Source organism: Octopus bimaculoides, chromosome 29, assembly GCF_046866305.1.
Source record: "Octopus bimaculoides isolate indiv1 chromosome 29, ASM4686630v1, whole genome shotgun sequence".
Taxonomy (NCBI): Eukaryota; Metazoa; Mollusca; class Cephalopoda; order Octopoda; family Octopodidae; genus Octopus; species Octopus bimaculoides.
In genome coordinates, this window is record NC_142956.1 from 9,782,080 (window position 1) to 9,807,588 (window position 25,509).

Consider the following 25,509-nt stretch of genomic DNA (forward strand, 5'->3'; position numbering starts at 1 on the left):
GGCTACTACTGAACATCACTTCCGAGTAGTATCATTTAAATGTGTCTGGCATCAAGCTTATCATTCTATTATCTTTGTTAAGTAAACTGTGCATCTACTGTTTCATAAATCCACCACAGGTGACAAATGTCCATAAAAATCTATCTCTGTCCCCAATGGGTCTATTGCCTCACCAAAGTGTCCTTTTTTTTTTTTTGTAGCTTTTTCAATCAGTAATAACACATTGCCTACTTGGAACTTTCAATGTCTCTTCTTCTCTGACTATAAAAAACTTGTTTATTTTCTCTTCAATCGCTGCATTTGTCCAATGTTAAAAATCCTGTAGATGTTTTATATTGTGTTTGTGTAATCAATTGGTGGATATTCTGTTGTTGGAGTTACTGGGCTTTATGTTTGGTTGGGGATTCTAGAGTGATTAGTGTAATTCTGGTGTGTGGGCATTTGTGTATCACTCTGTTCTTTTCTCTAGAGTTCTTGGTTTCCTTTCTCTTCATCTGGAGCCAGTCAGGGGCTACTGGCATCGACCACTTTCGCATGGTGCTCTTTTCATGCCCCAAAGAACAAAAATAAAAATAGGACTGCAGCTGGAAGTGCTCAGGTGTTACTGGGGCAGGCATTGATGATTCAGCGCTTAGGAATGCTTCTGTCGGAGAAAATGCAGACCTTATTAAATATGCAAGGACCCCGAAACTTATGTCCTCTAAAGGGGTTTTTGCTTAATAAAAAAAAAAAAAATCTCTGTAAATGTAGTAGTTAGAGAGGAGAATAATTTGGTTAGGGGATATATTGGCAGCACTATTGAATTTAAAAGGAGATATCGGGTCCACATGAGCTCATTTTCGAATGCCAAATACTCCAATTCTACTACATTGGCATATTATATTCATGATTTGAAGAGGAGGAATATGAGCTATACTATTGAATGGTTAGGCCTATCCAAAGCCCCCCCCCCTACACACTTTAATGCTAATGTAGATTATGCTTAAGGGAATTGTACTTGATTGGCCAAACACCTTAATATATTTTCTTATGTGCTCCCTTTCTGTAATAGGTTTTTCTCAACATTCTTGAGTAGTTATAAAATTAAAATCAGATGCCCACCTGAGCTGTGATCTTGAATTGAATCTGTAGCAAATTTTCTTTTATCTAAATTTAATTATTGACCTTTGAAATGCATATATTTTTCTTTGTTCGACTCGTGTTAGCTTTTATTCGTGCATACCATTGGCTTTTACCATTTGGGGCCCTGTTGTTTTGACCTATTGGAATGTTTATTCATTATACCTTTCAGTTTAGTCAACCATTTCATCAATTGCAGCAGCTTCATAACTAATTCAGTTCTCTGATAGCTTAGTTGTATATCTGATATGCTTTTATAATTACTGTTGTACTGAATAATTATTGATAGATCTAGATTAGCAACAGTCAGTGCTACTATCACCAAGTGAAAATCTAGGTTACTTTAGGTGAGCCTAATAACTGATGGTTTTGGGGTGTTGTTGTTTGTCACACTTTGTGAGTCCTTGACAGTATACAACTAAGCTATTACTGTACATTAAAAGAAATAGGCCTCTGTAAAGTGCAACACATAACCAACAGTGGGGCTCATTGCTGGTTCCACTCCAGTACCCGGTGTGGGGCATAGGCTAATGTACGGAATACAAGCCAAATGATTGAAGTAATAATAATACAGTAAGGTTTTCTTGAAGCATTCACAGGTGTGGTTACGTGATAGAGAAGTTTGCTTGCCAACCATTCGGTCCCACTGCAGATATATGTGCGTCTGTGTTGGTGTTTACATCCTCATGAAAGACACAAAATAAGTACCAGGCTATTCTGGTCAGAAAGCTTAGCAAGAGCCTATGTATACATTTTAATTAAAATATATTTCGTTTTTGCTAGATTAGAATTGTTTCATTAAATTACCAAATTTCTCCTCAAACGTTAAACCCACCCCAACATAGAATATTCTCTTCCATTCCATAAGTCGGTATAGTGTACATTTAAAGACTGGATTATGTTTTTTCAATCAGGTTTCAAAGTTGTTGCAGTGTTTCTGTCATGTGCTGTGAAAAAGGGGTAAGTGATACGAGGGATCTCGGATTATACAACACTGCTTCAGACAAACCTATCCAACCCATGAGCCTGTGGAAGAAGAGGTGATGAGGAAGACATGGAAAGGTAGGCAAACTCTTATATGCACACAAGCACATACATTACTCAATTCATAATATATACACATACATACATCACTAGATTCATAATATATACACATACATCACTAGATTCATAATATATACACACAATACTCGATTCATAATATATACACATTACTCGATTCATAATATATACACATACATTACTAGATTCATAATATATACACACACACACATTACTAGATTCATAATATATACACATACATCACTAGATTCATAATATATACACATACATATATTACCCCATTCATAATATATGCACACATTACTCAATTCATAATATATACCACATACATACATCACTAGATTCATAATATATACACATACATACATTACTCGATTCATAATATATATATACACACACAAGCACATACCTGATATGCTTTTATAATTACTGTTGTACTGAATAATTATTGATAGATCTAGATTAGCAACAGTCAGTGCTACTATCACCAAGTGAAAATCTAGGTTACTTTAGGTGAGCCTAATAACTGATGGTTTTGGGGTGTTGTTGTTTGTCACTCTTGGTGAGTCCTTGACAGTATACAACTAAGCTATTACTGTACATTAAAAGAAATAGGCCTCTGTAAAGTGCAACACATAACCAACAGTGAGGCTCAGTACCCGGTGTGGGGCATAGGCTAATGTACGGAATACAAGCCAAATGATTGAAGTAATAATAATACAGTAAGGTTTTCTTGAAGCATTCACAGGTGTGGTTATGTGATAGAGAAGTTTGCTTGCCAACCATTCAGTCCCACTGCAGATATATGTGCGTCTGTGTTGGTGTTTACATCCTCATCAGGCTATTCTGGTCAGAAAGCTTAGCAAGAGCCTATGTATACATTTTAATTAAAATATATTTCGTTTTTGCTAGATTAGATTTGTTTCATGGAAAGGTAGGCAAACTCTTATATACACACACATATATGCAGTCACTACTAGATTCATAATATATACAAACTGATGTTCATAGATACATATTCATAATATATACATACATTACTCGATTCATAATATATACACATACATACATCACTAGATTCATAATATATACACACACACGCACCTTACTAGATTCATAGTATATACACACACACACACATTACTCGATTCATAATATATACACACATACATTACTCGATTCATAATATATATACACACATTACTAGATTCATAATATATACACATACATACATCACTAGATTCATAATATATACACACACACGCACCTTACTAGATTCATAGTATATACACACACACATTACTAGATTCATAATATATACACACATACATTACTCGATTCATAACATATACACATACATTACTCGATTCATAATATATATACATTCATTTCTAGATTCATAATATATACACACACACCTTACTCGAATCATAATATATACACACACACCTTACTCGATTCATAATATACATATATTAGTAGATTCATAATATATATACACAGACAATAATATCATTATTATTACCAATTTTTTTTCAATTGATTTCTTGTACATATATACTCACACAGATATAAGTATATATCTATATCCCTTCCAAAGTTCCAGCCATGCTGATGCACCACCGTACATAAATATATAAGCAAACACAAACAATTAAATACAATAGACACACTTTTTTATTTTATTAATTTATTTTCATCAACAAAATACACATACAAGATGCCTTCTTGGTTTCTCTCTCATATTCTTCCTCTCCAGAAACCAAGCAGTTACCCTGGAGGACTGGACAAAGAAGCTGGCTTCAAACTGATATGTCCCTGGCTCTGAATATAAGAAAATACAAGACAATGACAATAAAGAGTTAAAAAACAATGTGTTTTTTATTATTTATACATACACTTCGCTTACTAACAGTAAGTAATCACAATATACACACATACATTACTAGATTCATAATATATACACACACACATTACTCGATTCATAATATATACACACACTACTACATTCATTACTCGATTCATAATATACACACATACATTACTAGATTCATAATATACACACATACATTACTAGATTCATAATATATACACACACACATTACTCGATTCATAATATATACACTACTAGATTCATAATATATACACACACACATTACTCGATTCATAATATATACACTACTAGATTCATAATATATACACATTACTAGATTCATAATATATACACACACACACTACTACATTCATAATATATACACACACACACATTACTCGATTCATAATATATACACAGACAATAATATCATTATTATTATTCAATTGATTTCTTGTACATAAATTCATAATATATACACATACATACATTACTCGATTCATAATATACAGACATACATTACTAGATTCATAATTTATACACACACACACACTACTACATTCATAATATATACACACACACATTACTCGATTCATAATATATACACAGACAATAATATCATTATTATTATCAATTTTTATTCAATTGATTTCTTGTACATAAATTCATAATATATACACATACATACATACATTACTCGATTCATAATATATACACATACATACATTACTCGATTCATAATATACACACATACATTACTAGATTCATAATATATACACACACACACACTACTACATTCATAATATATACACACACACACATTACTCGATTCATAATATATACACACACACACTACTAGATTCATAATATATACACATTACTAGATTCATAATATATACACACACACACTACTACATTCATAATATATACACAGACAATAATATCATTATTATTATCAATTTTTATTCAATTGATTTCTTGTACATAAATTCATAATATATACACATACATACATTACTCGATTCATAATATACACACATACATTACTAGATTCATAATATATACACACACACACAACTACATTCATAATATATACACAGACAATAATATCATTATTATTATCAATTTTTATTCAATTGATTTCTTGTACATAAATTCATAATATATACACATACATACATTACTCGATTCATAATATACACACATACATTACTAGATTCATAATATATACACACACAACTACATTCATAATATATACAAACACACACACACACACATTACTCGATTCATAATATATACACATACATACATTACTAGATTCATAATATATACACACACACACACTACTACATTCCTAATATATACATACACTCACACACATTACTCGATTCATAATATACACACATACATTACTAGATTCATAATATATACACACACACACACACTACTACATTCATAATATATACACACATACATTACTCGATTCATAATATACACACATACATTACTAGATTCATAATATATACACACACACACACTACTACATTCATAATATATACACACATACATTACTAGATTCATAATATATACACACACACACACTACTACATTCATAATATATACACACATACATTACTAGATTCATAATATATACACACACACGCACTACTACTACATTCATAATATATACACACATACATTACTCGATTCATAATATACACACATACATTACTAGATTCATAATATATACACACACACACACTACTACATTCATAATATATACACACATACATTACTAGATTCATAATATATACACACACACACACTACTACATTCATAATATATACACACATACATTACTAGATTCATAATATATACACACACACGCACTACTACTACATTCATAATATATACACACATACATTACTCGATTCATAATATACACACATACATTACTAGATTCATAATATACACACACACACACTACTACATTCATAATATATACACACACACACACACACACATTACTCGATTCATAATATATACACATACATACATTACTAGATTCATAATATATACACACACACACTACTACATTCCTAATATATACATACACTCACACACATTACTCGATTCATAATATACACACATACATTACTAGATTCATAATATATACACACACTACTACATTCATAATATATACACACATACATTACTCGATTCATAATATATACACTACTAGATTCATAATATATACACATTACTAGATTCATAATATATACACACACACACTACTACATTCATAATATATACACACACACATTACTACATTCATAATATATACACAGACAATAATATCATTATTATTATCAATTTTTATTCAATTGATTTCTTGTACATAAATTCATAATATATACACATACATACATTACTCGATTCATAATATACACACATACATTACTAGATTCATAATATATACACACACACACAACTACATTCATAATATATACACAGACAATAATATCATTATTATTATCAATTTTTATTCAATTGATTTCTTGTACATATGTGTACATATATACTCACACAGATATAAGTATATATCTATATTCTTTCCAAAGTTCCAGCCATGCTGATGCACCACCGTACATAAATATATAAGCAAACACACACAATTAAATACAATAGACACACTTTTTTATTTTACTAATTTAATTTCATCAACAAAATACACATACAAGATGCCTTCTTGGTTTCTCTCTCATATTCTTCCCCTCCAGAAACCAAGCAGTTACTCTGGAGGACTGGACAAAGAAGCTGGCTTCAAATACAAGACAATGACAATAAAGAGTTAAAAAACAATGCGTTTGTTATTATTTATACATACACTTCACTTACTAACGGTAAGTAATCGTACTTAGAAAGTAATCATAATTAAACTAAATTATCATACTTAAATGTTGTAGAATCTAATCATTACAGGCACTAAACTAATGTGGAATATAACTATATAGAATCTAATCATTACAGACACTAAACTAATGTGGAATCGAACTATATAAAATCTAATCATTACAGACACTAAACTAATGTGGAATCGAACTATATAGAATCTAATCATTACAGACACTAAACTAATGTTGTATCTAATCATTACAGGCACTAAACTAATGTGGAATCGAACTATATAAAATCTAATCATTACAGACACTAAACTAATGTTGTATCTAACCATATAGAATCTAATCATTACAGACACTAAACTAATGTGGAATCGAACTACATAGAATCTAATCATTACAGGCACTAAACTAATGTGGATTCGAACTATATAGAATCTAATCATTACAGATACTAAACTAATGTGGAATCGAACTATATAAAATCTAATCATTACAGGCACTAAACTAATGTGGAATCGAACTATATAGAATCTAATCATTACAGGCACTAAACTAATGTGGAATCGAACTATATAGAATCTAATCATTACAGACACTAAACTAATGTACAATCGAACTATATAGAATCTAATCATTACAGACACTAATGTTGTATCTAATCATTACAGGCACTAAACTAATGTGGAATCGAACTATATAAAATCTAATCATTACAGACACTAAACTAATGTTGTATCTAACCATATAGAATACAACTATATAGAATCTAATCATTACAGACACTAAACTAATGTGGAATCGAACTATATAGAATCTAATCATTACAGGCACTAAACTAATGTTGTATCTAATCATTACAGGCACTAAACTAATGTGGAATCGAACTATATAAAATCTAATCATTACAGACACTAAACTAATGTTGTATCTAACCATATAGAATATAACTATATAGAATCTAATCATTACAGACACTAAACTAATGTTGTATCTAACCATATAGAATATAACTATATAGAATCTAATCATTACAGACACTAAACTAATGTGGTATATAATCATTACAGACACTAAACTAATGTTGAATCGAACTATATAGAATCTAATCATTACAGACACTAAACTAATGTGGTATATAACTATATAGAATCTAATCATTACAGGCACTAAACTAATGTTGTATCTAACCATATAGAATATAACTATATAGGATCTAATCATTACAGACACTAAACTAATGTGGAATCGAACTATATAAAATCTAATCATTGCAGACACTAAACTAATGTTGTATCTAACCATATAGAATCTAATCATTACAGACACTAAACTAATGTGGAATCGAACTATATAGAATCTAATCATTACAGGCACTAAACTAATGTTGTATCTAATCATTACAGGCACTAAACTAATGTGGAATCAAACTATATAAAATCTAATCATTACAGACACTAAACTAATGTTGTATCTAACCATATAGAATATAACTATATAGAATCTAATCATTACAGACACTAAACTAATGTGGAATCGAACTATATAGAATCTAATCATTACAGACACTAAACTAATGTACAATCGAACTATATAGAATCTAATCATTACAGACACTAAACTAATGTTGTATCTAACCATATAGAATCTAATCATTACAGACACTAAACTAATGTAGAATCGAACTGTATAGAATCTAATCATTACAGACACTAAACTAATGTGGAATATAACTATATAGAATCTAATCATTACAGACACTAAACTAATGTTGTATCTAACTATATAGAATCTAATCATTACAGACACTAAACTAATGTTGTATCTAACTATATAGAATCTAATCATTACAGACACTAAACTAATGTGGAATCGAACTATATAGAATCTAATCATTACAGACACTAAACTAATGTGGAATCGAACTACATAGAATCTAATCATTACAGGCACTAAACTAATGTGGAATCGAACTATATAGAATCTAATCATTACAGACACTAAACTAATGTGGAATCGAACTATATAGAATCTAATCATTACAGACACTAAACTAATGTTGTATCTAACTATATAGAATCTAATCATTACAGACACTAAACTAATGTTGTATCTAACTATATAGAATCTAATCATTACAGACACTAAACTAATGTGGAATCGAACTATATAGAATCTAATCATTACAGACACTAAACTAATGTTGTATCTAACTATATAGAATCTAATCATTACAGACACTAAACTAATGTGGAATCGAACTATATAGAATCTAATCATTACAGACACTAAACTAATGTGGAATCGAACTATATAGGATCTAATCATTACAGACACTAAACTAATGTGGAATCGAACTATATAAAATCTAATCATTGCAGACACTAAACTAATGTTGTATCTAACCATATAGAATCTAATCATTACAGACACTAAACTAATGTTGTATCTAATCATTACAGGCACTAAACTAATGTGGAATCGAACTATATAGAATCTAATCATTACAGACACTAAACTAATGTTGTATCTAACCATATAGAATATAACTATATAGAATCTAATCATTACAGACACTAAACTAATGTTGAATCGAACTATATAGAATCTAATCATTACAGACACTAAACTAATGTGGAATCGAACTATATAGAATATAACTATATAGAATCTAATCATTACAGACACTAAACTAATGTGGAATCGAACTATATAGAATCTAATCATTACAGACACTAAACTAATGTGGAATCGAACTATATAGAATCTAATCATTACAGACACTAAACTAATGTGGGATCGAACTATATAGAATCTAATCATTACAGACACTAAACTAATGTGGAATCGAACTATATAGAATCTAATCATTACAGACACTAAACTAATGTGGAATCGAACTATATAGAATCTAATCATTACAGACACTAAACTAATGTGGTATATAACTATATAGAATCTAATCATTACAGGCACTAAACTAATGTTGTATCTAACCATATAGAATATAACTATATAGGATCTGATCATTACAGACACTAAACTAATGTGGAATCGAACTATATAAAATCTAATCATTACAGACACTAAACTAATGTTGTATCTAACCATATAGAATATAACTATATAGAATCTAATCATTACAGACACTAAACTAATGTGGAATCGAACTATATAGGATCTAATCATTACAGACACTAAACTAATGTGGAATCGAACTATATAAAATCTAATCATTACAGACACTAAACTAATGTACAATCGAACTATATAGAATCTAATCATTACAGACACTAAACTAATGTACAATCGAACTATATAGAATCTAATCATTACAGACACTAAACTAATGTTGTATCTAATCATTACAGGGACTAAACTAATGTGGAATCGAACTATATAAAATCTAATCATTACAGACACTAAACTAATGTGGAATCGAACTATATAGAATCTAATCATTACAGACACTAAACTAATGTAGAATCGAACTGTATAGAATCTAATCATTACAGACACTAAACTAATGTGGAATCGAACTATATAGAATCTAATCATTACAGACACTAAACTAATGTTGTATCTAACTATATAGAATCTAATCATTACAGACACTAAACTAATGTTGTATCTAACTATATAGAATCTAATCATTACAGACACTAAACTAATGTTGTATCTAACTATATAGAATCTAATCATTACAGACACTAAACTAATGTGGAATCGAACTATATAGAATCTAATCATTACAGACACTAAACTAATGTTGTATCTAACTATATAGAATCTAATCATTACAGACACTAAACTAATGTGGAATCGAACTATATAGAATATAACTATATAGAATCTAATCATTACAGACACTAAACTAATGTGGTATATAACTATATAGAATCTAATCATTACAGGCACTAAACTAATGTTGTATCTAACCATATAGAATATAACTATATAGGATCTAATCATTACAGACACTAAACTAATGTTGTATCTAACTATATAGAATCTAATCATTACAGACACTAAACTAATGTGGAATCGAACTATATAGAATCTAATCATTACACACACTAAACTAATGTGGAATCGAACTATATAGGATCTAATCATTACAGACACTAAACTAATGTGGAATCGAACTATATAAAATCTAATCATTGCAGACACTAAACTAATGTTGTATCTAACCATATAGAATCTAATCATTACAGACACTAAACTAATGTTGTATCTAATCATTACAGGCACTAAACTAATGTGGAATCGAACTATATAGAATCTAATCATTACAGACACTAAACTAATGTTGTATCTAACCATATAGAATATAACTATATAGAATCTAATCATTACAGACACTAAACTAATGTTGAATCGAACTATATAGAATCTAATCATTACAGACACTAAACTAATGTTGTATATAACTATATAGAATCTAATCATTACAGACACTAAACTAATGTGGAATCGAACTATATAGAATCTAATCATTACAGACACTAAACTAATGTGGGATCGAACTATATAGAATCTAATCATTACAGACACTAAACTAATGTGGAATCGAACTATATAGAATCTAATCATTACAGACACTAAACTAATGTGGAATCGAACTATATAGAATCTAATCATTACAGACACTAAACTAATGTGGTATATAACTATATAGAATCTAATCATTACAGGCACTAAACTAATGTTGTATCTAACCATATAGAATATAACTATATAGGATCTGATCATTACAGACACTAAACTAATGTGGAATCGAACTATATAAAATCTAATCATTACAGACACTAAACTAATGTTGTATCTAACCATATAGAATATAACTATATAGAATCTAATCATTACAGACACTAAACTAATGTGGAATCGAACTATATAAAATCTAATCATTACAGACACTAAACTAATGTACAATCGAACTATATAGAATCTAATCATTACAGACACTAAACTAATGTACAATCGAACTATATAGAATCTAATCATTACAGACACTAAACTAATGTGGAATCGAACTATATAGAATCTAATCATTACAGACACTAAACTAATGTTGTATCTAACTATATAGAATCTAATCATTACAGACACTAAACTAATGTGGAATCGAACTATATAAAATCTAATCATTACAGACACTAAACTAATGTACAATCGAACTATATAGAATCTAATCATTACAGACACTAAACTAATGTACAATCGAACTATATAGAATCTAATCATTACAGACACTAAACTAATGTGGAATCGAACTATATAAAATCTAATCATTACAGACACTAAACTAATGTACAATCGAACTATATAGAATCTAATCATTACAGACACTAAACTAATGTTGTATCTAATCATTACAGGGACTAAACTAATGTGGAATCGAACTATATAAAATCTAATCATTACAGACACTAAACTAATGTACAATCGAACTATATAGAATCTAATCATTACAGACACTAAACTAATGTTGTATCTAACCATATAGAATCTAATCATTACAGACACTAAACTAATGTAGAATCGAACTGTATAGAATCTAATCATTACAGACACTAAACTAATGTGGAATATAACTATATAGAATCTAATCATTACAGACACTAAACTAATGTTGTATCTAACTATATAGAATCTAATCATTACAGACACTAAACTAATGTTGTATCTAACTATATAGAATCTAATCATTACAGACACTAAACTAATGTGGAATCGAACTATATAGAATCTAATCATTACAGACACTAAACTAATGTGGAATCGAACTACATAGAATCTAATCATTACAGGCACTAAACTAATGTGGAATCGAACTATATAGAATCTAATCATTACAGACACTAAACTAATGTGGAATCGAACTATATAGAATCTAATCATTACAGACACTAAACTAATGTTGTATCTAACTATATAGAATCTAATCATTACAGACACTAAACTAATGTTGTATCTAACTATATAGAATCTAATCATTACAGACACTAAACTAATGTGGAATCGAACTATATAGAATCTAATCATTACAGACACTAAACTAATGTTGTATCTAACTATATAGAATCTAATCATTACAGACACTAAACTAATGTGGAATCGAACTATATAGAATCTAATCATTACAGACACTAAACTAATGTGGAATCGAACTATATAGGATCTAATCATTACAGACACTAAACTAATGTGGAATCGAACTATATAAAATCTAATCATTGCAGACACTAAACTAATGTTGTATCTAACCATATAGAATCTAATCATTACAGACACTAAACTAATGTTGTATCTAATCATTACAGGCACTAAACTAATGTGGAATCGAACTATATAGAATCTAATCATTACAGACACTAAACTAATGTTGTATCTAACCATATAGAATATAACTATATAGAATCTAATCATTACAGACACTAAACTAATGTTGAATCGAACTATATAGAATCTAATCATTACAGACACTAAACTAATGTGGAATCGAACTATATAGAATATAACTATATAGAATCTAATCATTACAGACACTAAACTAATGTGGAATCGAACTATATAGAATCTAATCATTACAGACACTAAACTAATGTGGAATCGAACTATATAGAATCTAATCATTACAGACACTAAACTAATGTGGGATCGAACTATATAGAATCTAATCATTACAGACACTAAACTAATGTGGAATCGAACTATATAGAATCTAATCATTACAGACACTAAACTAATGTGGAATCGAACTATATAGAATCTAATCATTACAGACACTAAACTAATGTGGTATATAACTATATAGAATCTAATCATTACAGGCACTAAACTAATGTTGTATCTAACCATATAGAATATAACTATATAGGATCTGATCATTACAGACACTAAACTAATGTGGAATCGAACTATATAAAATCTAATCATTACAGACACTAAACTAATGTTGTATCTAACCATATAGAATATAACTATATAGAATCTAATCATTACAGACACTAAACTAATGTGGAATCGAACTATATAGGATCTAATCATTACAGACACTAAACTAATGTGGAATCGAACTATATAAAATCTAATCATTACAGACACTAAACTAATGTACAATCGAACTATATAGAATCTAATCATTACAGACACTAAACTAATGTACAATCGAACTATATAGAATCTAATCATTACAGACACTAAACTAATGTGGAATCGAACTATATAAAATCTAATCATTACAGACACTAAACTAATGTACAATCGAACTATATAGAATCTAATCATTACAGACACTAAACTAATGTTGTATCTAATCATTACAGGGACTAAACTAATGTGGAATCGAACTATATAAAATCTAATCATTACAGACACTAAACTAATGTGGAATCGAACTATATAGAATCTAATCATTACAGACACTAAACTAATGTAGAATCGAACTGTATAGAATCTAATCATTACAGACACTAAACTAATGTGGAATCGAACTATATAGAATCTAATCATTACAGACACTAAACTAATGTTGTATCTAACTATATAGAATCTAATCATTACAGACACTAAACTAATGTTGTATCTAACTATATAGAATCTAATCATTACAGACACTAAACTAATGTTGTATCTAACTATATAGAATCTAATCATTACAGACACTAAACTAATGTGGAATCGAACTATATAGAATCTAATCATTACAGACACTAAACTAATGTTGTATCTAACTATATAGAATCTAATCATTACAGACACTAAACTAATGTGGAATCGAACTATATAGAATATAACTATATAGAATCTAATCATTACAGACACTAAACTAATGTGGTATATAACTATATAGAATCTAATCATTACAGGCACTAAACTAATGTTGTATCTAACCATATAGAATATAACTATATAGGATCTAATCATTACAGACACTAAACTAATGTTGTATCTAACTATATAGAATCTAATCATTACAGACACTAAACTAATGTGGAATCGAACTATATAGAATCTAATCATTACACACACTAAACTAATGTGGAATCGAACTATATAGGATCTAATCATTACAGACACTAAACTAATGTGGAATCGAACTATATAAAATCTAATCATTGCAGACACTAAACTAATGTTGTATCTAACCATATAGAATCTAATCATTACAGACACTAAACTAATGTTGTATCTAATCATTACAGGCACTAAACTAATGTGGAATCGAACTATATAGAATCTAATCATTACAGACACTAAACTAATGTTGTATCTAACCATATAGAATATAACTATATAGAATCTAATCATTACAGACACTAAACTAATGTTGAATCGAACTATATAGAATCTAATCATTACAGACACTAAACTAATGTTGTATATAACTATATAGAATCTAATCATTACAGACACTAAACTAATGTGGAATCGAACTATATAGAATCTAATCATTACAGACACTAAACTAATGTGGGATCGAACTATATAGAATCTAATCATTACAGACACTAAACTAATGTGGAATCGAACTATATAGAATCTAATCATTACAGACACTAAACTAATGTGGAATCGAACTATATAGAATCTAATCATTACAGACACTAAACTAATGTGGTATATAACTATATAGAATCTAATCATTACAGGCACTAAACTAATGTTGTATCTAACCATATAGAATATAACTATATAGGATCTGATCATTACAGACACTAAACTAATGTGGAATCGAACTATATAAAATCTAATCATTACAGACACTAAACTAATGTTGTATCTAACCATATAGAATATAACTATATAGAATCTAATCATTACAGACACTAAACTAATGTGGAATCGAACTATATAAAATCTAATCATTACAGACACTAAACTAATGTACAATCGAACTATATAGAATCTAATCATTACAGACACTAAACTAATGTACAATCGAACTATATAGAATCTAATCATTACAGACACTAAACTAATGTGGAATCGAACTATATAGAATCTAATCATTACAGACACTAAACTAATGTTGTATCTAACTATATAGAATCTAATCATTACAGACACTAAACTAATGTGGAATCGAACTATATAAAATCTAATCATTACAGACACTAAACTAATGTACAATCGAACTATATAGAATCTAATCATTACAGACACTAAACTAATGTACAATCGAACTATATAGAATCTAATCATTACAGACACTAAACTAATGTGGAATCGAACTATATAAAATCTAATCATTACAGACACTAAACTAATGTACAATCGAACTATATAGAATCTAATCATTACAGACACTAAACTAATGTTGTATCTAATCATTACAGGGACTAAACTAATGTGGAATCGAACTATATAAAATCTAATCATTACAGACACTAAACTAATGTGGAATCGAACTATATAGAATCTAATCATTACAGACACTAAACTAATGTAGAATCGAACTGTATAGAATCTAATCATTACAGACACTAAACTAATGTGGAATCGAACTATATAGAATCTAATCATTACAGACACTAAACTAATGTTGTATCTAACTATATAGAATCTAATCATTACAGACACTAAACTAATGTTGTATCTAACTATATAGAATCTAATCATTACAGACACTAAACTAATGTGGAATCGAACTATATAGAATCTAATCATTACAGACACTAAACTAATGTTGTATCTAACTATATAGAATCTAATCATTACAGACACTAAACTAATGTGGAATCGAACTATATAGAATCTAATCATTACAGACACTAAACTAATGTGGTATATAACTATATAGAATCTAATCATTACAGGCACTAAACTAATGTTGTATCTAACCATATAGAATATAACTATATAGGATCTAATCATTACAGACACTAAACTAATGTTGTATCTAACTATATAGAATCTAATCATTACAGACACTAAACTAATGTGGAATCGAACTATATAGAATCTAATCATTACAGGCACTAAACTAATGTTGTATCTAACTATATAGAATCTAATCATTACAGACACTAAACTAATGTTGTATCTAATCATTACAGGCACTAAACTAATGTGGAATCGAACTATATAAAATCTAATCATTACAGACACTAAACTAATGTTGTATCTAACCATATAGAATATAACTATATAGAATCTAATCATTACAGACACTAAACTAATGTGGAATCGAACTATATAGAATCTAATCATTACAGACACTAAACTAATGTTGTATCTAACCATATAGAATCTAATCATTACAGACACTAAACTAATGTGGAATCGAACTATATAAAATCTAATCATTACAGACACTAAACTAATGTACAATCGAACTATATAGAATCTAATCATTACAGACACTAAACTAATGTTGTATCTAACCATATAGAATATAACTATATAGAATCTAATCATTACAGACACTAAACTAATGTGGTATATAATCATTACAGACACTAAACTAATGTTGAATCGAACTACATAGAATCTAATCATTACAGGCACTAAACTAATGTGGAATCGAACTATATAGAATCTAATCATTACAGGCACTAAACTAATGTGGAATCGAACTATATAGAATCTAATCATTACAGACACTAAACTAATGTGGAATCGAACTATATAAAATCTAATCATTACAGGCACTAAACTAATGTGGAATCGAACTATATAGAATCTAATCATTACAGACACTAATGTGGAATCGAACTATATAAAATCTAATCATTACAGACACTAAACTAATGTGGTATATAACTATATAGAATCTAATCATTACAGACACTAATGTGGAATCGAACTATATAAAATCTAATCATTACAGACACTAAACTAATGTTGTATCTAAGCATATAGAATATAACTATATAGAATCTAATCATTGCAGACACTAAACTAATGTGGAATCGAACTATATAGAATCTAATCATTACAGACACTAAACTAATGTGGAATATAACTATATAGAATCTAATCATTACAGACACTAAACTAATGTGGAATCGAACTATATAGAATCTAATCATTACAGACACTAAACTAATGTGGAATCGAACTATATAGAATCTAATCATTACAGACACTAATGTGGAATCGAACTATATAAAATCTAATCATTACAGACACTAAACTAATGTGGTATATAACTATATAGAATCTAATCATTACAGACACTAAACTAATGTGGCATATAACTATATAGAATCTAATCATTACAGACACTAAACTATTGTGGAATCGAACTATATAGAATCTAATCATTACAGACACTAAACTAATGTGGTATCGAACTATATAGAATCTAATTATTACAGACACTAAACTAATGTGGAATCTAATTATATAGAATGTAATCATTTTAGACACTAAACTATGCCAGAATTTAATTATATAGAATGTAATCGTTATAAACACCAAATTGTCATACTTAATTGTTGTAGAATCTAAGTATATGATCATATTTAAACATTGTAGGTACTAAATTATCATACTTTTAATTAAATAAAATAGACGCACTTTTTGTTTTATTGATTTATTTTCATCAACAAGACGACCTCTTTCTCCGGAAACCAAGCAGTTACTCTGGCGGGCTGGACAAAGAAGTACCTGGCTCTGAATGTAAGAAAATACAAGACAATGTTAATGTGTCAATAAAGAGTTAAAAGACAATGTCTGTTTGTTATCATTTATACATATATTTCACTTACTAACAGTAACTAACAAAGGAAGTGCGGTAGTACTACAAGAAGTGAATACTCTCCACGATGGAAAATAATATTTACTATGAGTACAATACAGAAGACTCTTTAAAACTTATCCTCTTCAAATACAGACCTACTCTATTCTACGGATTACCTCAGATACACAAAAATCCAGATATTTCTAAAGCTTGCAGAGTTTCTCCAAGCCTATGCATTAATGATCCTCCCCCTACTGGCCTCAAACTGAGGCCCATCATTGCTGACCCACCATTTGAGCAACTTCCTCGGCATCTTGCTCAGACCGTGAAAAGCTTCATCAGGGATGACTTAGACATGCTAAACCACCTCCCGAAGACAATGAGTGAAGGAACCCTGTTGGTATCATTTGTACAATATAATCCCACACGATTAGGGTATAGAAACGATTATCAACTTCTGGCTAGAAAAGTACCCACAAGAGATGCCAGGACGCATGAGCCACAGATTCATAATTGCAGCACTCCTGACACCACAGTGCTTTTTACGTGGCACCAGCACAGGGGGGCTGAATGGTTGGGAAGCAAACTTCTCTATCACATAACCACACCTGTCAATGCTTCAAGAAAACCTTACTGTATTATTATTACTTCAATCATTTCGCTTGTATTCCGTACATTAGCCTATACCCCACATCGTACAACACCGGGTACTGGAGTGGAACCAGCAATGAGCCCCACTGTTGGTTAGGTGTTGCACTTCACAGAGACCTGTGACATAATAACTGAATAAATGTATATATGTACAGTAATAGCTTAGTTGTATACTGTCAAGGGCTCACCAAGTGTGACAAACAACAACACCCAAAAACCATCAGTTATTAGGCTCACCTAAAGTAACCTAGATTTTCAGTTGGTGATAGTAGCACTGGCTGTTGCTAATCTAGATCTATCAATAATTATTCAGTACAACAGTAATTATAAAAGCATATCAGGTATGTGAATCGAGTAATGTATGTGCTTGTGTGTGTATATATTATGAATCGAGTAATGTATGTATGTGTATATATTATGAATCTAGTGATGTATGTGTGTGGTATATATTATGAATTGAGTAATGTGTGCATATATTATGAATGGGGTAATATATGTATGTGTATATATTATGAATCTAGTGATGTATGTATGTGGTATATATTATGAATCGAGTAATGTGTGTGTGTGTGTGTATATATTATGAATCTAGTAAGGTGTGTGTATATATTATGAATCGAGTAATGTGTGTGCTTGTGTGTATATATTATGAATCGAGTAATGTATGTATGTGTATATATTATGAATCGAGTAATGTGTGTGCTTGTGTGTATATATTATGAATCGAGTAATGTATGTATGTGTATATATTATGAATCGAGTAATGTATGTATGTGTATATATTATGAATCGAGTAATGTATGTGTATATATTATGAATTGAGTAATGTGTGTATATATTATGAATCTAGTAATGTATGTGTATATATTATGAATCAAGTAGTCTGTGTGTGTATATATTATGAATCTAGTAATGTATGTATGTGTATATATTATGAATCTAGTGATGTATGTGTATATATTATGAATCTAGTGATGTATGTATGTGTATATATTATGAATTGAGTAATGTATGTGCTTGTGTGTATATAAGAGTTTGCCTACCTTTCCATGTCTTCCTCATCACCTCTTCTTCCACAGGCTCATGGGTTGGATAGGTTTGTCTGAAGCAGTGTTGTATAATCCGAGATCCCTCGTATCACTTACCCCTTTTTCACAGCACATGACAGAAACACTGCAACAACTTTGAAACCTGATTGAAAAAACATAATCCAGTCTTTAAATGTACACTATACCGACTTATGGAATGGAAGAGAATATTCTATGTTGGGGTGGGTTTAACGTTTGAGGAGAAATTTGGTAATTTAATGAAACAAATCTAATCTAGCAAAAACGAAATATATTTTAATTAAAATGTATACATAGGCTCTTGCTAAGCTTTCTGACCAGAATAGCCTGGTACATATTTTGTGTCTTTCATGAGGATGTAAACACCAACACAGACGCACATATATCTGCAGTGGGACCGAATGGTTGGCAAGCAAACTTCTCTATCACGTAACCACACCTGTGAATGCTTCAAGAAAACCTTACTGTATTATTATTACTTCAATCATTTGGCTTGTATTCCGTACATTAGCCTATGCCCCACACCGGGTACTGGAGTGGAACCAGCAATGAGCCCCACTGTTGGTTAGGTGTTGCACTTCACAGAGGCCTGTGACATAATAACTGAATAAATATATATATGTACAGTAATAGCTTAGTTGTATACTGTCAAGGGCTCACCAAGAGTGACAAACAACAACACCCCAAAACCATCAGTTATTAGGCTCACCTAAAGTAACCTAGATTTTCACTTGGTGATAGTAGCACTGACTGTTGCTAATCTAGATCTATCAATAATTATTCAGTACAACAGTAATTATAAAAGCATATCAGATATACAACTAAGCTATCAGAGAACTGAATTAGTTATGAAGCTGCTGCAATTGATGAAATGGTTGACTAAACTGAAAGGTATAATGAATAAACATTCCAATAGGTCAAAACAACAGGGCCCCAAATGGTATGCACGAATAAAAGCTAACACGAGTCGAACAAAGAAAAATATATGCATTTCAAAGGTCAATAATTAAATTTAGATAAAAGAAAATTTGCTACAGATTCAATTCAAGATCACAGCTCAGGTGGGCATCTGATTTGAATTTTATAACTACTCAAGAATGTTGAGAAAAACCTATTACAGAAAGGGAGCACATAAGAAAATATATTAAGGTGTTTGGCCAATCAAGTACAATTCCCTTAAGCATAATCTACATTAGCATTAAAGTGTGTAGGGGGGGGGGCTTTGGATAGGCCTAACCATTCAATAGTATAGCTCATATTCCTCCTCTTCAAATCATGAATATAATATGCCAATGTAGTAGAATTGGAGTATTTGGCATTCGAAAATGAGCTCATGTGGACCCGATATCTCCTTTTAAATTCAATAGTGCTGCCAATATATCCCCTAACCAAATTATTCTCCTCTCTAACTACTACATTTACAGAGATTTTTTTTTTAAGCAAAAACCCCTTAAGAGGACATAAGTTTCGGGGTCCTTGCATATTTAATAAGGTCTACATTTTCTCCGACAGAAGCATTCCTAAGCGCTGAATCATCAATGCCTGCCCCAGTAACACCTGAGCACTTCCAGCTGCAGTCCTATTTTTATTTTTGTTCTTTGGGGCATGAAAAGAGCACCATGCGAAAGTGGTCGATGCCAGTAGCCCCTGACTGGCTCCAGATGAAGAGAAAGGAAACCAAGAACTCTAGAGAAAAGAACAGAGTGATACACAAATGCCCACACACCAGAATTACACTAATCACTCTAGAATCCCCAACCAAACATAAAGCCCAGTAACTCCAACAACAGAATATCCACCAATTGATTACACAAACACAATATAAAACATCTACAGGATTTTTAACATTGGACAAATGCAGCGATTGAAGAGAAAATAAACAAGTTTTTTATAGTCAGAGAAGAAGAGACATTGAAAGTTCCAAGTAGGCAATGTGTTATTACTGATTGAAAAAGCTACAAAAAAAAAAAAGGACACTTTGGTGAGGCAATAGACCCATTGGGGACAGAGATAGATTTTTATGGACATTTGTCACCTGTGGTGGATTTATGAAACAGTAGATGCACAGTTTACTTAACAAAGATAATAGAATGATAAGCTTGATGCCAGACACATTTAAATGATACTACTCGGAAGTGATGTTCAGTAGTAGCCATTACATCCTCATATTCATTCGTTCTATGTTTTTACCCCCACTTGTCTGTACGAGATGTAATGGGCGATAAATGACATTTCATTGCTCCTTCGGTTCGTTGGAGCAAAGTTTTCTTTCCAAAGATATTTATTACATTTGCAAAATTGTAATGACCGGCGCGGACAACCGAATATTTGCCAATGAATGTCAATATACATACGTATATATGGCCGGGTGTTCACATTAAACCAAAAATTAAGACTCCTGTGTCAATTTGTTCGTGTAAAACGCATTAAAAGGCGACGGTAAAAGACAATGGGTATAAAAAGAAAAAAGATTCTATTCTTTGCCTACCTTGTTGCAGCCTTAATTCTTAATCCTTCCTCGGCTTCAATTACGCGACTTCAATCAGAGAGGGTCGATTCTGGAATGGCTTTACATGTATCAATTACATACATCGATTCGTAAACACTCAATCAGTAAAGCTAGCTGTATTTCTTCAGCAGGTATTTCGTACGAAATGTATGTTTATTTTGTTTTTTTTTTAATTAATTAATTATTATTTATTTAATTAATTTCGTCTTTGAGAATTAGGAGTATCTAGGAGGGTTAGGAGTAGGAGGGGGACTGGAGTAGGAGGAAAAATGATGAGGCGAGGTAAAAACCCGCCAGGGTCAATGGTCCGGCGATGAAAGAAGTGAAAGAGGAAGGGGGGCGCGAACCAGGCAGCCTAGACCACCTGTACGCGCCCCAACGCCCCTTCCACCTCTCGCACCACTGTTCCATCTTACTGGCGGCAATTTTATAAGTGAAAATTAGGATTTATAAACCTAACTTTTCCCAGAATTCAATTTAAAAAAAAACTAATAATCCCGGCACGTGTCGAACTCACTGTCTACAGGTTGACAGTTTTGTCTCCAGCGTCGTTACCCACACGACCATCAAGACAGCTTTGTAATTGTATGTAAAGATGAGATATTTAAAGCTATCCAAGCAAAATTGAATTATAAAAACAACTTTGATGATCTCTATTTTTTATTTACTTTACGGGGATGAAGGTTCAACATGCAGCTAAGTGATCAAGTTTGAGATCCTGGGCCCTGATATGAGAAGTATACTTCCAAAACAAATTTCGTCTTAGCAAGAATTGAACTCTAACCCCAGAGTATTCAAAGTTGATAGCACTCAGGTCTTTACCCACAAGACCGTCAAGACAACTACGAAATAAGACTCAATTAAAACTGAAATAGTTAAAACCTCAACAAACCAAAAAAAAAAGCTTCTTTCACCTTTCTTCTGTTTTTATTGTTTACACTCTGCTACGGCAACACACCTGTTTCTGTCTCTTACTTTTAATTACCTGGCACAAGATAACTTCCTCCAAAGTCCCTTCTTCCTTCTCAAATGATGAAAGTTTAGTGAATCCTGCTACAAATATCATTTGTTTTTCAAAAGTGGTGTCCTTCGATGTGTTGATATACGAGGAGGTGCCGGCACCTGGCCTTCTCCTGACTAGCATATATATTTATCTCATTGACAAAGATAGAATTTTGTCTTTAAAGAAGTGACAAAAGAGAGTCGCCCCTCAGAAATGCCATCAGGTACTTCCTTGTGTCCCGTATTTTCCTGAAAATCAACCAGCCGTAGACGATAGCATCTACTCGGTTGCATCACTATAAACATAATGACCGTCACTTCTGACCATTCCACCATTGATATCTACGGGAGTAAATCCTTCAAAATCATCATCTGAGTCTGAATTAAAAATTTCTTCTAGAAAAGCTTCATAAAATGCAGAAATAATTAAGTTATACAGAAGTATACCTCGTAGTGAGTGAGTAATAATGAAAATGATGTCAGAAAATAGTGTTTCCAGCCTAAGGTACTGGAAATAATGATTAGATTCTTCGACGACATCCAAGTATGATGATTCAGTGTCTATAATGAATCATCATACTTGGATGTCGTCGAAGAATCTAATCATATACAATGTAATCATTATAGACACTGAATCATCATACTCTGGGGTTAGAGTTCAATTCTTGCTAAGACGAAATTTGCTTTGTTTTGGAAGTATACTTCTCATATCAGGGCCCAGGATCTCAAACTTGATCACTTAGCTGCATGTTGAACCTTCATCCCCGTAAAGTAAATAAAAAATAGAGATCATCAAAGTTGTTTTTATAATTCAATTTTGCTTGGATAGCTTTAAATATCTCATCTTTACATACAATTACAAAACTGTCTTGATGGTCGTGTGGGTAACGACGCTGAAAACAAAACTGTCAACCTGTAGACAGTGAATTCGATACGTGCCGGGATTTTTTTTTTTCCCCGGGTTTTGACACTTTAGCGACATCAAATCTCGAAAATTTCTCTTGAAAATTTTGGAGAGGCGATGTCGCTAAAGTGTCAAAACCCGGAAAAATTGTTATGGGAGGACCTTATAATGGCGTCGTTTTTTTTGTTTTTTAACTTACTTTTCCCGTATTTTTCGATTTTCTGGTTATCGGAAAGACACCGGGATTCCTACACATTTTTTTATTATTGTTATTTTTTATTTCCAAGTAATTAAATAATATTTTTAATTACGATAATTAAATAAATATCATTGGGTCTTGTCGCGTTGGTTTCAAGGGAGGTGACTCTCTGCATTTTCCATTCTGTTTGGTGGTCAAGAGACAAAAAAAATAAATAAAATAAAAATACAGAGGCATTGAATTTAAGAAGACCGGATTTCGAATCCTGGCTTTGTCAGCTTTATTTTTCAAGGTCAATAAAACAGTATGAAGCGAAAGTGACATATTGATTACAATTCAATCAACAGAAAATTAGCATGCAAGTGGCTGAGTATTCCGCAGACACGTCTTCTTCACGTAATTTACAAAGAAATACAATGTGACAAGGCCGGTCCCTTTGAATTACAGGTGTAAGTGATTTTTGCCAGGTAAATGGACTGGAGCACGGTAAAATTAATGTTTAAGTGGCTGTGTATTCCACAGACGTCT

General features: G+C 30.8%; 1 protein-coding gene and 2 long non-coding RNA genes across 11 annotated transcripts in view; 1 reads left to right on the plus strand and 2 right to left on the minus strand.

The window, feature by feature from the left end:
* LOC128251240 (uncharacterized) overlaps positions 1–18,639 on the plus strand; it is a 126,426-nt gene extending 107,787 nt beyond the window's left edge. For 4 of the 8 annotated variants that reach the window (XR_016239011.1, XR_016239012.1, XR_016239013.1 and 1 more), the window contains 2 exons: positions 2,034–2,181; positions 3,941–4,054. The gene's annotated coding sequence lies outside the window, so the exon portion shown is untranslated. The other 4 variants (XR_016239009.1, XR_016239015.1, XR_016239014.1 and 1 more) reach the window with 4 other exon arrangements.
* Positions 1–25,509, minus strand: part of LOC149130342 (uncharacterized) — a 33,647-nt gene that overhangs the window by 7,328 nt on the left and 810 nt on the right. The window lies entirely within an intron of this gene.
* Positions 3,869–24,818, minus strand: LOC149130343 (uncharacterized). Of its 2 annotated transcripts, XR_016239017.1 has the most exons (5): positions 22,856–24,427; positions 20,344–20,491; positions 18,487–18,582; positions 6,793–6,875; positions 3,869–4,005 (listed from the first exon to the last, which is right to left on the minus strand). It is a non-coding gene; the product is annotated as an uncharacterized LOC149130343 (long non-coding RNA). The 2 variants fall into 2 exon arrangements; XR_016239016.1 differs by lacking the exon at positions 6,793–6,875 and having other exon boundaries at positions 22,856–24,818.